Consider the following 14,548-nt stretch of genomic DNA (forward strand, 5'->3'; position numbering starts at 1 on the left):
TAATTTTCCTGTCTCCATGGAATATCTCCCACAAGTTTATCAAAGTTTATCAGAGTAACCCCTAGTTGCACTCTGGTTCCAACATTTAGTAGCTCTGCTATCTGGGGAGCCAAAAGAGTGCTTTATCACATCTAAATACATGCATTATGAGGTTTATGAAGTGTTATTTGGTTTTATGAGTGGTATTCTCACTCCACACAATTCTATACCATTTGAAAAATAATCAGTAGGGCCAGATATACATGAAATGTATTGCTAACTTATATCTGATAAAGCTGGATTAGAAAACCTCTTCTCTGCTTGAAACTAAAATGCATTTCTTCACATATCTAGGCATTAGGACTCATCATTGGAATGAGCAGGAAAGTAGCACACACTCTATTAGCTGCCTCACGTTGAGCTTCAAAGAGATCTCAAGAGGAAAGGTCACACACGTTAGCAACCTTGAGTGTATTGACATTGAGCATTAGAAAAAAGAAATGTAAAAAAAAAAAAAAGGAATGTAGATCAATGTAAGTCATACTCCAACCATCATACTTGTCATATAATTCACTCCTCCCTCCAAGAAAAGGAACAAGTGAGAGGTCAGAGAAAGGTGAATGGTTAAGTTGTAATATTTTTGAGAGAGCGAAAGTTCCTTATTCATGAACAAAGTGGAACATGGGAAGAGGGAATGGATGGTTTCGCTTGCAGTGGTAATGAGACTGAAAACTTTTACCAGATTAACTGGAATTTATATTATAGAATGAATTTTTTTTTTCAAATTAGTGGCTATAAACCCTGAACCCTATCTGATAATGACTAGTGCTGCTATTTTTTTTTTTCTTCAGAGCTTCTGGTAGATTCATTCCTTTATGTACCCAGCAAATAGAGTTCTTGCTTTATGGTAGATACTAAGGATATGGAAGTGCCCTTGAAGAAAGCATACGTACCTAATGAGATAAGTGAGTAAGCAGCTTTAACATATGGTGAAAAGTATACAGCAGAAGAGGGATAGGGAAAGCTTCACAGAAACCTGAACGACAAACAGGGGTGAAACTAGCAGGAAGAGAGGGGAAGCATTGTAGGCAGAGAGAGAGTGGCATGCTCAAAAGGAAAGCTCTGCTACCTCCAGGAGCTCCAGGCAATGAGTGTGATTTGCCTGGAACTTAAGGGACATTTGGAAAGGTGGGTTTCCTCATCTGCCTCAATTACCTTGGTATCACTTCCTTCCAAAGGACAGCACTTCACACTTTTATGCAAATTACTTATTGGACCCTCTTTCCCCTTCAAGGTCAGGACAATAACAAAAACAGAGCCATATTATTCTTTAATATCTTCTCCCTACTTTCACAAAAAGAAAAGTACATTCTAGCAAGGCCAAGGTTTATTTCTTGGTAATCTTTTCTTTAATATCCATCTTTGAAGGAAAAAAGTTTTTGTTTTGTTTTTTTTTTTAAGATTTTATTTATTTATTCATGAGAGACACACAGAGAGAGAGAGAGAGAGGCAGAGACACTGGCAGAGGGAGAAGCAGGCTCCCTGCGGGGAGCCCGATGCAAGACTTGATCCCGGGACTCCAGGATCACACCCTGGGCCAAAGGCAGACGCTAAATGCCGAGCTACCCACAGATCCCAGAAAAAAATTTTCTTATATTTATACTTTGTTTTCTTTAGAGGGTAAGCCTAGTTTTTCCCACAAGTATTTTTTTTTTATTAATTATTTATTGTTGTGTCTTTTCCCGGGGATGTTTGCAGAAATTCTTTGCTAGGACTCTTACTTGCTCAACTGTACTTCCAACTCCATGAAATCATAAGAGAAAATGTTTCATTCAGGAAAGCAATGGTCATCCGTGTATTGTGCCTGAGAATTCAGAATACATATGGAAAACAGGATAAAATTTGATCATGGAAAGTTGGGCATATGTTAGCTGGTGAAGAGTCTTGAACCTTTCACAAAGAAGTTATTTGAAGGAAGCAACAGGGTCATATCTGTGTCTTAAGAGAATTTGTGGGAATGGACTTTAACTGAAAAAACTGAAGACAAAGAGATTAATTATTAACCTGCTGCAGTGTTCAGGCAATATTATTGGAACTTTAGGTTGACGTTAACAGGAGACAAGAAAGGAGTGGCTCTCAGAGATGCTGAGGTCAGTTTGACAGGATGAGGTGGAGGAGACAGAGTAAGTGAGAGTAGAGCCCTTTGCTGAGATTAGAAACACAGCAGGAAAGAGAGCTATTGGACAGTTAGTGGAGGAAAATACTGAATTTAATTTTGGACACTGTGAGTTTGAGGCCTCTAGGAGCCAGTCAGATCACAATTCTTTTGGAATATTTTTAAAACTAGTAAAAGGTTCTAAGATGTGGGTCAGATTTTCTAAAAATGACCTCAGAGGTAGAACTGCTATGTAAAGTGTATTTGGTCTGCAGATTACAATTTGGTTATATATATGGTTTTCTATAGTCTTACCATAATGTGATTTACTTTTTAGACCAAGCTGAGGCAGCCTGGCAAAGACTAAAGATTCACTAAAGATGGGTATGCTTAGGCAATCAAAAATAATATTAAAAAAAAAATCTAGAGTCAGAAAACTAAGGAAAAAATTCTTAGTGGAAAGATAGATGATTTCAGTCAAATCCCCTCCCCATCCCATCCATCTGCTTCCTCAGTGCCAGGACATATTTTTGTTCTGTCAAAGCTCAGGTAATGTTTCCAATGAAATATCATTTCTTGGCTCTTCAGCATATTTTCCACGATGAGACAAAATTTCCTTAGTTAAGATCCATCTCCTATTTGTAGCCTTTAAAATAAGAGACTTTAAATAATAGAAGAGAAATATATTCTTAAATATATAAGTTCAGAAAAGGGCCAATCTCTTAAGATTTAATGGATAGGCTACTTTCATGGGCTATCACCAAGAATTATCTGAGAATTAATCAGAATATTAAATTGCAATTATCTTTACAATGAATGATAAGGTCTTGAAGTGCTATATTTTTCTTCAGAGAACTAAAAACAAGCAAATGAATGTACCCTTTATCTCTCCTGATTCACAAAGTCAATGTCATCACTTGTTTTAAGGAAGCAGCAATTCACATCCAGTACATACTGCACTTCCAATAGGGATAAAATTGTGTCTTACAGTTGTTGTTTTTTTTTACAGGTTGCACAATGATGGTATTCCGAGGAGACCTCTGTTTGGCAACACAGGTGGGGGATGACGTGAAGTTTATCTAAATGCCCAATAGTACAAGAAATGGAAAATAAACAGAGGATGGCTATACCCTAGAGATTTCCTAACAAGGTTTTGAACTCCTAAATGATAATTTTTAAGATCACAGAAACTTTTGTCCTGAAAGGATAGAATTTACTATATTAGTCCCTAAATTTGCATTGTAATCTCCCATAGATCCATTTTCTTTAAGTACTGAGTATATTAGAAATGGGCAAACAATAGTCTTAATTTACATGTTCAATGATAAGTAATTATTTGGATACCTCATAATAAACATATGCTAAAGAAGTAGTTTTAGATTAAAATCTATGCCATTCCATAAGGTTCATGGACTAATATTTTTAAACTATTTTTAATAAAAATTACACATTTATATACTAAAAATATCCAACAAAGGAGAGGCAATTAAATAAGAATTAGGTCTTCCTCCCCCACCAGCAACCCAAGACCCGCATTCTGCATCCTCCCCAACCTTCTCCTCTCCCAACCTACCCACAGGGAGCTACTGTTATCAGTTATCAGTTTTTTGTTTATTCTGCTGAAAAACCCTCTAGATATACAAAGTATATACATTATTCATCTATAGATTTGCCTATTTCCTTTTGAACACAAATATGAGCACATAATAACCTATTATACCACTTAATTTTGTTTTCAATTGATGTATCCTGAATATTGTTTCATGTTAATGAATAAAGACCCTTTTTTTGTCTTTTTCATACTGCAAGCGTGGTATCCCATTGTATGAATGAACCGTGATTTTAGAAATAGCCTTTTCCCAAACATTATATAGGTTTTGGTAGAAACTATGCTGGCACTTGAAAGATCAAGGGCAGATAAACCAGTTGCTCTTCAGATCAGTCTCAATTTCATTTCACTTCTCTGAATAATTTTATAGGTAAATGAAAAGTCCTCACACACACACAGGGTCTCAGATTTTCTACACTGCCTCAAAGAGTTTTACTTTTAAGAATACAGACTCAAAACCCTTAGATCCTTCACACGTTAAATTGTAGTCAGTATAATTACAGGGAGATATTTCCTCCCTCTCTACATTTATTCTGAGCCTTCACAATGTTTTATATTAAATATATATTAATGAGACAATTTGTTTTTAGAAACTTAATAATAAAGAACTCTAAGAGGATTGCAAGGTCAGGGAAAATTCGTGGTCAGGGGAAGTCCGTGCATGTGACAGCTCACGGGAATCATAGATACCATGCCTGAGCTTCTGCTGGTTGCTTAATAGACTGGGATTGTTGAGTCAGGAAGTGAATTCCTGAGATAAATAGTCTGTGGGAATTTCTTATGTCCTTCTCAGATTCTTTTTTTTTGAAGCCCTTCAGCAGAAATTATTTACTATAATGGAAGTTAGGGAGAGAATTAATCTCAAAATCTACTCAGTTCCTAAGCTTGTCATGCATTCACAAAGTCAACACCCACTGTCAGAGCTCACCAAGTGTGACTAGCAGCATGTAGAGTCCTGTTCTTCCCCTGTTCCTTCCCAGAGAAACCTACCCCATCCCACCCCACCCCCGCTCTTCCGAAGATCCTGGCTTCTACCAGACAGCTTGGAATACACCCAGCCCACTCCTCTAATTCAAGAAAACTAGGAGACTCTGTGAAACTGTGTCTCTGATAAGGCTTTCCTAGTTGTTTCCCCTCTTTGCTCTTAGACAGCATATCATTTAACAGCATTTTCCTGAAAATATTACTAAATCTTGACAGTTTTCTGTTTTGAAGGATTACAGACAGAGGAAAAACAGCTTGGAGTGTCTGCAAGCATACTCGATTTGGGGAGGAAAGACTATCGCTAACCAAGTCCTAGATTCGGTGTAGCTGGTGCTTAAAATGTGTCCCCTTCCCAATCATAGAGCCTTCTGAGCACTGCATGTTGATCCAGGCTATTTGACAAGATTCAGCCTTGGATTCCTCCCCTAAGATTCTATTGTGTGTTAATTTTTCTAGACTCCAGTGCTCTTGTCTTTGGCAGTGAAGCCTATTGAATTCAAAGCCTTTCCCAAGCCTGAATCCTGTCTCCATACTTCCTGTCCTATTCTCCCAGGGATAGAAAGTTCCTAACATCCAGTACCTCATCGCAAATACCCCACCCATTAGGCTAAAGCAACTGATATCAAAGAATACATGTTTGTGAGAGCTTCCTATGCTCACTAGGCATGATGCCTTGGGTGGCCTATGCAGGTTCAGAGACGGTCTCTGTAGCTAAATGAATTTGCCAGCTTCTTCCTTAATCTTTGAATGAGCTCGGTTACTCCTTCCTCAACACCTTGCATCATCCCAGTTGTAGAATATCTCATTCCTGAATCCACCTGAGTTACTAAATTTATATCTGAGGAAATTCTTCATAACAACTAAATCTTCCTTTTCTGGCCATCAGCCATATCCTGGGCCGGCAGTATTCCATTGATAAAGCCATGTTCTCAAGAAAGCAATCCTTGATCACCTGAGACCAGGCTGACAGCTTGTACTCTTTCTGCCATAATACCTTCTATTTGCGCCAATTGACACCTATCACATTATATTGTAATTTAGTGTCAAAAATTGTGTCCTATTCATCATAGCCCAGTGTCTAGCACATTGCCTGGCATGTGGAAGGACTCCATAAATATTCTCCAAATGAGTAAATGAATGAAAATTGAAGCCAAAGAAGAAAGAACAAGCATAGGGAGGGCTATGTGAACAATCAGGAATAGAAATGTGGCATAACCACCACAGATAATTTATTTAAAAGTATGTTTGCATTAGAAGTTAGTCTGACACATAATCATGAGTAAACCTTGCCCATATATTGCAAGATAAGTGGTGATGGAGTGACATGGATTCTGAACCAGAGAATCGGGTAATTTTTGAGAGAAAATGTGTTATAAAGAACAGTTGGAGAAATATAAATGCACTTCATCACAGATTGCTTTAAGGCATTAACATGCAAGATGGCAAAATGGTATTTAGAGAGTATATACTCCTATGTGCCTTGTGTGTGTGTTTCTTTTTGAAGTGTAATTTTAATGAAGCAAGTCTGATATAATGTTATCTGGAAAACAATGATGCAAAAATGTGTAAATGATTCAAATACCATTAGCAAGGCAAAAAATTGTGTGTGGTGGAGAGGAAGCATCTCAAAATATTAGCAAAGTATGTTTGGTGATAGAATTATGACCAACATCTTTAACACTATTTAGTATTTTCCTAAAATACTATTTGATAAGTATACATTGTCTTAGTCATTTTTAAAGTTTCTTTTTCTTACATAGATTAATTCTGTGAAGCAAAAAAAAAAAAAAAAAAAAATGTAGTTCCCGCAGCAAGTGAACAGGTTACATATCTCTTTCCCAGACTAACATAATTTAACCATTGACTCTTTTCAACATAACAGGACAGTGAAACTATATTAAAAGAATTATTAATGCCAAAACCAAACGTATTATTATGCCCTTAAGATGAGCACTAATTATTATTACCAAAAAAAGAAAATAATAATGTTTTAAGATACTTCAAGCAGAGACCTGTAATTCTTCACTTCTCTATGAATAAGTATCTCCAAGAAGATGGGGCACCCAAACATGTTCAGTAAGAGTTCTCATCTATCCTTTTCCACATACAAATGCACAATCATAATCATGCATATATAGACATAAATGCATAACACAGACCTACTGCCAATGTCATACACGCCTGGAGCTCATTTTGAAAAAAAAAAAAAAAGTATATAAAAGGACGTTTAGTTGAGCAAATAAACTATAGAAACTCCACTCATACTCTGAGTAGGGGTCAGTTGGAAAACTAAATACTGTACTTGTGTACATATTGATATGGATAGAATGATAGATGGACAGAATAAGATAAATAGATTCCTGCCTTCTAGGATCTAAGTAATATATGATAAAATAAGTCAGAATAAATATTTTTCTACTCTCATTTTAAAAAGTAAGGTCACTGAGATTTTTGGTATTAACAACTTTTTTACACTGTCATCATTTTACTTTTAAGAATTGAGTTATAGAAGCTTTGAAATAAAATTCTAATTATTTATATAAAAGAAATAGCTATTGGCTCTGGTCATAACATCATAATTAAAATCACAGATAGTATCATTTCAGGCAAATGTCAACTGAAAGATGGTCCGACTTATATTAACAGATTTTTGCTCACCAGCAAAATTACTAGAACATCAATTATTAGAACATCCTTCCTTTTAATTGGTTTTTAAATTGTAAATTTCCATTATGACCATTCACTTGCAAAAAGAAAAAAAAAAGAAAAAATCTTGAATTATAATAGCTTCTGTAATGCATTCTCCATCTTCAATAATTAAATTTCAAACCCACAAAAATTAATTGGGTTTTCTAAGGGAACATCATAGAAGTTAATGTTTTTTAAAACATATAGAAGAAATAATGTAATGATGTTAAAATTTGTCTTTGAGATTTAATTAGAAAATACATGACTGTCAGGCTATTATAACTAATCCATAGGAAAAAAGTCAGAATTTTACCTTTAGCTTATGTGGTAAATATGAATTTTATTAAATCACTTTCCTAAAACTTTGGACAACTGACTAACAAATATCAACTTAGCTCCCAAATTTTAGTCTCAACACCATAGAAATTTGTTTCTTACTCAAGTAACAGACTCAGTCTAGAGTTTATTGTTTCCACATGCTTGCTTTGTGCCAGACATGTTTGATGTGCTTAAACATATGCCATTTAACAACCCTATGGGGTAGAAATAATCTCCTATCTGTCTTACACATAAGGAAATATGTACAGAGGATGCTCCAGAGTGTTTTTTTCAAAAGATTTTCTTATGATAGAAATTAAATCTTACTTTTATTTTTCATAAGAAATGGGAGACTTCATTTACACACAATATCATCATTAAATGTATATATAAATACAGATTAGAGAATAAAGATTTTATTTAAAAAAATACTGGACGTGTCATGAAGCAACCCTTTCTGCTCTTTTTACAACCAATCTCATTTTTTTAAATTTTCATATGTGAAATTATTTGTCGATTAGTAAATGTTCTCAAATGCTGCTTTTAACTAACAGAAAATCTATCACTATGTCATGTTTCTATTGCATAAAGAGATAATTACAAAGAGGGCAGAAAGTCAATTTTCTCTATAGTCCAGTACTTCTGATTTGATCTCTTTAACCTAAGGACTTTGATAATTTTTTACCACTCTGCTTTAGATTTGAGCAAACTAGGAAAGAGTTTACCATCTACTTGATGATCGAGTAGCCTGCTTTAACCCATTAAAAACAAACAAACAAACATTGTTTTGCAATGAATGAAAGTTTGGAAAAATGCTGAAATATTTTGTAATAGACTAATTAGAGAATATATGAGAACATGCACATATTAAAAGTATGAAATCATGATTTCTCTTTTCCATTTCTGCACATTGTCATTTTTCATTTTGTAATTGATCTGACTCAAATAATTAAACATCACCTCTAATAATGTTTGTGATTCCATAGTGTATGGATCCGTTAGGTTTGCATTTGGCTGCATTCTACAAAGAACACAACTGATAGGGGCTTAATCAGGTTGTTCATTTTTCTCATGCAACAAGGTGTCTGAGGGTAGCAGCCTTGACAATTGAAACAGTTTCACGATGTTGTCAATTCTTCAGGCTCCTACTTTCCTGCTCTTACCATTTTAGACGTATAGTCTTTTATCCTCATGATTACAAGATTGACCTTACCCCTCTAGCCATCGTATCTGTGTTCCAGGCCGTGGAACGTGCAACTGGCAAAAGTGCTGTATCTTACCAAGATTCCGCCGTTTTGTTTGTAAAGGAGTATCTTTCACAGGGTCTTCTCATACATTTTACGGTCTAGTCATGTAGCCACTTCTAGCTGCAAGGAGTCTGTTTTTAGCTGGACATACTATTAACTTAAACAAAAATTTGAGTTTTCTAAGAAAAATGGTTCAACAGGTAGTGGTATATTGTGTTTGTTAAGAACCACAGTTAACATTTTGATAATTTATTACATTTTACATTGAAAGTTAAGACAAAAGCATGCAACCAAATCTTCCCCACTGAGAATAACTTATTCTTTTGACATCTTTCAGATATTTACAACTGTAAAGTTGTCCTTTAATTTATTATATGGTTTTCAGAAATAATTGCATTGCCATCTTTTAAACTTTTCTGAAAAGGTCAATTTAACTCAGAGAGCAATTGGATTCCATGAACACTTTATCTTGATTTCTGGATATGTTTTTATGTCAGTTTTTTTAAAAAAAATATTATTTATTTATTCATGAGAGACACTCAGAGATAGAGAGATAGAGAGGCAGAGACACAGGCAGAAGGAGAAGCAGGCTCCACACAGGGAGCACAACATGGGACTTGATCCCGGGTCTCCAAGATCACGCCCTGGGCTGAAGGCAGCACTAAACCGCTGAGCGACCCGGACTGCCCTTTATGTCAGTTTTGAAGTGGATTTTATTGCTTTAAATAGTATTTTCAATTTTTAATCAAAACAGGTAGGATGTTATGTATCTTAGGCTATATGGTTTGAGGAACCTGCAATGTTATGATTGCTGACATTCAGTGTGTACCCAAATGTTTACAGTGTAGTACACTAGTATGCAAAGAGAAAGGATATACATTATTATAATTCCATGTTCCTTGCTTTTCTAAACCCTCTTTCCTGCTTTATTCTAGAAAATAAGAATGAGTTAATCTAACATTTCATGGAAACGTCATGGCTAAATTTTCACAAAGATAAAAGTGTACATTTTCCTGTAAAAATGTAGGAAAACAATCTTGATTGAAGGTGTTGGAGAACTATATGTTGAACTTTATAAAGATGCAGTTCTGAGATAATCTCTGAGTTTGGAGTGTATGTCAAGATAGGCTTTGTCATCAGGGTTGATTGAGACCTAACTACACATACAAGCCTGGTCTAATTACTACTTACATGTGGTGGAGAGTTTGGGGTTTCACTTCATGTCCACAATGAACACTTGTTTGGACTTTAGGAAGACTGCCTTGAGCAAATACAAAAAAATAAAAAATAAAGAAAACTAGGAAGAAGAATTGATTTGATCAATAAGAAGTGGTACTTCGTTCTCAATACTTAGTACACTGAGAATTCTTTCTTTCTTGAAAATATACAAATTGACATTAACTAGCTCCAGGTAAAGCCTCAGGAAAAAACATTGCCAATTACTTCTGATTCATTTTTGTTTCTAAATCAAATAGTAGGAAAAATATTTTTATTTATTCTTCGAATAGTAGGAAAAAATGTGTTTTCAGTGATTAGCAGCCTATCTTCAGTTTTAATTCTTTATAGATACTCTAAAAGATTTCTCCTTGGTTTTGGCTGAATGTTCAATACTGTACATTTTAATAGACTAAAGTGTGTACTTATTAGTTGTGATTAGTTTCCCTACATCTATTTACACGGACACAATAGAAGGAACTGATGCTATCTATTAAGTGTTTTAATCTGTCAAATTATATTTTAAGTAATTCACATAAATTATCTCATGTAATTCTTAAAGCAACTCCATGTAGTATCATTATCATACTCATTCTCCAGATAAAGAAGCCAAGACTAAGAGAATTAAAACAACTTGACCAAAGCCATGGCTTGCAAAAATCAGAGTCAGGATTTGAACACAAACAGAAAACCAGTGAGTTTCCATTTAATCAATCTAATTTATGAATAACATTCACATCATCAGGTCTGGAGAGGTGAATGAAAAGAAATACAGCTAATGATTTTGAAATCTTCTCCATCCTGCTGACATACCAGTTACATTATGAATCTTTGACTTAATGTTAAACTGGAATCAGCTTTAAAAAAAAAAAAAAAGAAAGAAAGACCTAAAGGGAATGATTATGATGAGGAGAATGGTGCTTGGTTTTTAAATCACAAAGACAAGGGAGATGCCATTTTCTTCTTCTTCTTTTTTTATAAATGCAAAGTTATGTTTCATTATGCTATTCTTTATATTTATTGGGGTGCCTGGGTAGCTTCATTGGTTAAGTGTCTGTTTCTTGGTTTCACCTGGTGTCATTATCTCTCAGTGGAGATACTGAGCCCCAGGTCCTGGAGCTCAAGTGGAAGTCAGCTTGGGATGCTCTCCCTCTCTGCCTCTCCTTCATCCATTCTCTCTCTCTCTCTCAAATAAATAAATAAATAACATCTTTTAAAAATTTTTATTTATTTACTTAAGTAGTCTTTACATCAAATGTGGGGCTCAAACTTAAGACCTAGAGATCAAGAGTCACATGCTGTTAGGACTGAGCCAGCCAGGCACTCAAGAGATGGAAAGTTACCTGGATTCTAAGAAAAATCAGGGAAATGTACATGATAGAAACTGTTCAGTTAGTATGAATGTGTATTAGTGTAGATCTATACCTCTTCCTAATCAGGTGACTTTGGGAGTACCCTCTGGATTCTGGAGGACAGGATTCTGAAGGGTCTACAGCAATTTGACAAGCTAAAGGATAGTTGGGTTATTTGCTGTTTCTCAGAAGCCCAGATTGATATCCTACCAAATTCTAAGATGGATTCTAAGAAATAAATCACATCTTGATATAACTTCCAGTCCTACAGTATTACTGAGGGTCGTAAGGGGACAAGGATCTTACCACCAGGTAGGCAGCTTAGACTGGTACCGAGGTATCTCATTTGCCAATAACTTTTGTCACAGACCTTAGCCTGGGGAAATATTTAATTTTGTAAGCCTTTCAATTGTTTTCTCATGTTACTGGAAGAGTGAAAAACCAAAAGCTTCGTGCCTTGGGTTATTTGCCCAGACTAGGAACTGTGACATTAAATTCAATCCCCTTTGACTTAACTGCCTCATCTCTGACCCTTAGTCCTCCCAATTGGGATTTACTGATCTGTGAATGTCACAACATGACCAGTAAAATACAAAATAGATTTACTGCAGAAAGATTGGAGATGGAGCTCACATTTTCTAGATGTTAGAAAAATAAAGGGATAGATTGTCAAAGATGCACAGCAAAATATTTTTCCAACATGATGTAATGTGTATTGTTTTATTTTTAAGCAATATGAAAAAAAGTTAAATAGAAATAAAGCAACTAGAGAAAAAAAAACTTAGAGGAAACACTGAGAAGGAAAACTTTTTGAGTTCTATGTTGGATATGGCTGGGTTACTTTACTTGGAAATTCCAGTTTATATTGAGTAAAAGGATTAACTAATGAGGAATAATTGAATTTATTTGAAATTAAGTTTACTTAGTAATTAAGTTCATCAATTTTTTTTCATAAAGTTTTCTTAAATACTGCATAGGAGGTCAGGATAATAGAGTTCAATCCTGGTCATGCTGTGTGGTATCAGCCATTAACCACATGTAGCATTTAAATTAGAATTTTCATTAGTTAAAATTGAATAAAATTTAAGACATATTTTCTCAGTAGCATCAGCCACCTTTCAAGTGTTCCAATAGCCACATGTGGCTACATTAATAGAGAGCCAAGAGAGATCATTTCCATTTCCATCCTTGTTGAAAGTCTAGTTGGACTGCTATAGTGAAGACAGCATGGGCTCTAAATTTAGACAAATCATGGTTTTTATCTTCAGGTATAACTCCTAAGTACAAGCTGATTTATCTGAGCCACGATTTTAATTTTTAGTGTAGAGATAACATTTTATAGTTCATGTCTTTGTTAGGATTAAACATTGTAACAGTCTTAGATCAGGAAATCTTGTTTAGGGAGTCAATAATGTTGTGAGAGGGTTGGAAGCATGGGTTCTGGAATCAGAATGGTTTAGAGACTGGACCAAGTTATACTAATTGCTAGCTATATGATATGAATAAGTTACTTACTTTTATAAATCTTGGTTTCTTTAAATCAGAATATTAGCACCTACTTCATAAGGCTGCTGTAAGAATTAAATAATTCTCTCAAAAAATACAAGTACAATGCTTTGCATAGTGCATGGTACCCATTCAATATTCAACAAATGTAAGCTAATAAGTGTTCAAAATCATAGTTACCTGTAAAACCCAAGGCAAGTTATATGCTGCAAAGTAAGTTCCATAAACTGGATAAATCAAAATAAATAAACTATAAGATGCTGCCAAATATATAACACTAATAATTGTCACTGCTGTTATTAAGGAGTAGGATGTTCCATTAATTCAATTCAGTTGTTACTAAAATAAAGTTTTTTCTCAATGTTTTAATTATGTCCATGTTTTAAATAACACTTTTTATCTCATAAATTATCTTTACCTAAGAATTAATGAATAGATGTTAAATTAATGTTAAAAGAAACTCAATAGAGTAGGGTTTCTTTATTATAATTTTGCTTTTAAGTAAATAAACTTCCTTCTTGCCATATACTAAGGCATCTTAATAGATAATAATCTATTTCCACATTGTATCTCAATTTTGAAACATAACACTCTCAATTTCATAATCACAAGAGTTCAATTTTAAAGTGGTGCAAAAATTCACTGTTTTATTTTTAGATGCTTCCACGCATGCACATTCAGTTTACTCCAAAGAAAAGCCTTCAGTGGCTTTAAATTCTCTCTGGAAAAGCTTTGAAACTTAAAAAGAAAGATTTCCATGCATTGGTTGGTTTGTGGTTTTGCCACCATGATTTTCATGTGGGAAGGCTCTTTAAAGATTGTATTTAAACTTTATACCATATATTTTCATATTCTCATTTTAATCTATAAATCTTTTATACTACGTATGCACTTTAACTCTACTTAAGGGTGTGTGTTTGTGTGTGTGTGCGTATGGCTTAGAGCAATCAATTATATAAAAGACATTTAAGATAAAAAAATAGGTGAATACTTAATAAAAGAATCTCAGTACTAACATGGTTTATGTCTAAAAGACTATTTAAATTGGAAAATAAAATCTGCTTTAAAATATAGTAGAGTCTTACTGGAAAATATGTACAAAGCACTTGGTAGAGTTGTTAAAAAATACATTTTTTTTTTTTTTACTTTAGTGTCTCTTCAGAAAAGAAAAAAAAAAATCTGTGGTGTTAGCAATTCAAAATTACAGTTTCTAGGTTGACTAGGATGGAAATAAATACAATCAATCTATAAGTTTACCTAGCCTAAAGTGTTAAAAAACACCGTGGTTAATATCCTCAAGAAACGGTTGAGATATTTCCTGAGATAAAAGGTAACCATTACAGTAAAAGCCAACTTAAACTTTACCAGGGCTACTATTTTAGTATTTATAGTGTGTATTATTATTTTAGATAAACCTCATCTTTCTCCAGTCTTTGATCGGTATATGAATTGCATGTCATCCTCGAGTTCAGAAAAGCACAGATTTTTAACAAGT

This window comes from Nyctereutes procyonoides, unplaced genomic scaffold (assembly GCF_905146905.1).
Source record: "Nyctereutes procyonoides isolate TBG_1078 unplaced genomic scaffold, NYPRO_anot_genome, whole genome shotgun sequence".
Taxonomy (NCBI): Eukaryota; Metazoa; Chordata; class Mammalia; order Carnivora; family Canidae; genus Nyctereutes; species Nyctereutes procyonoides.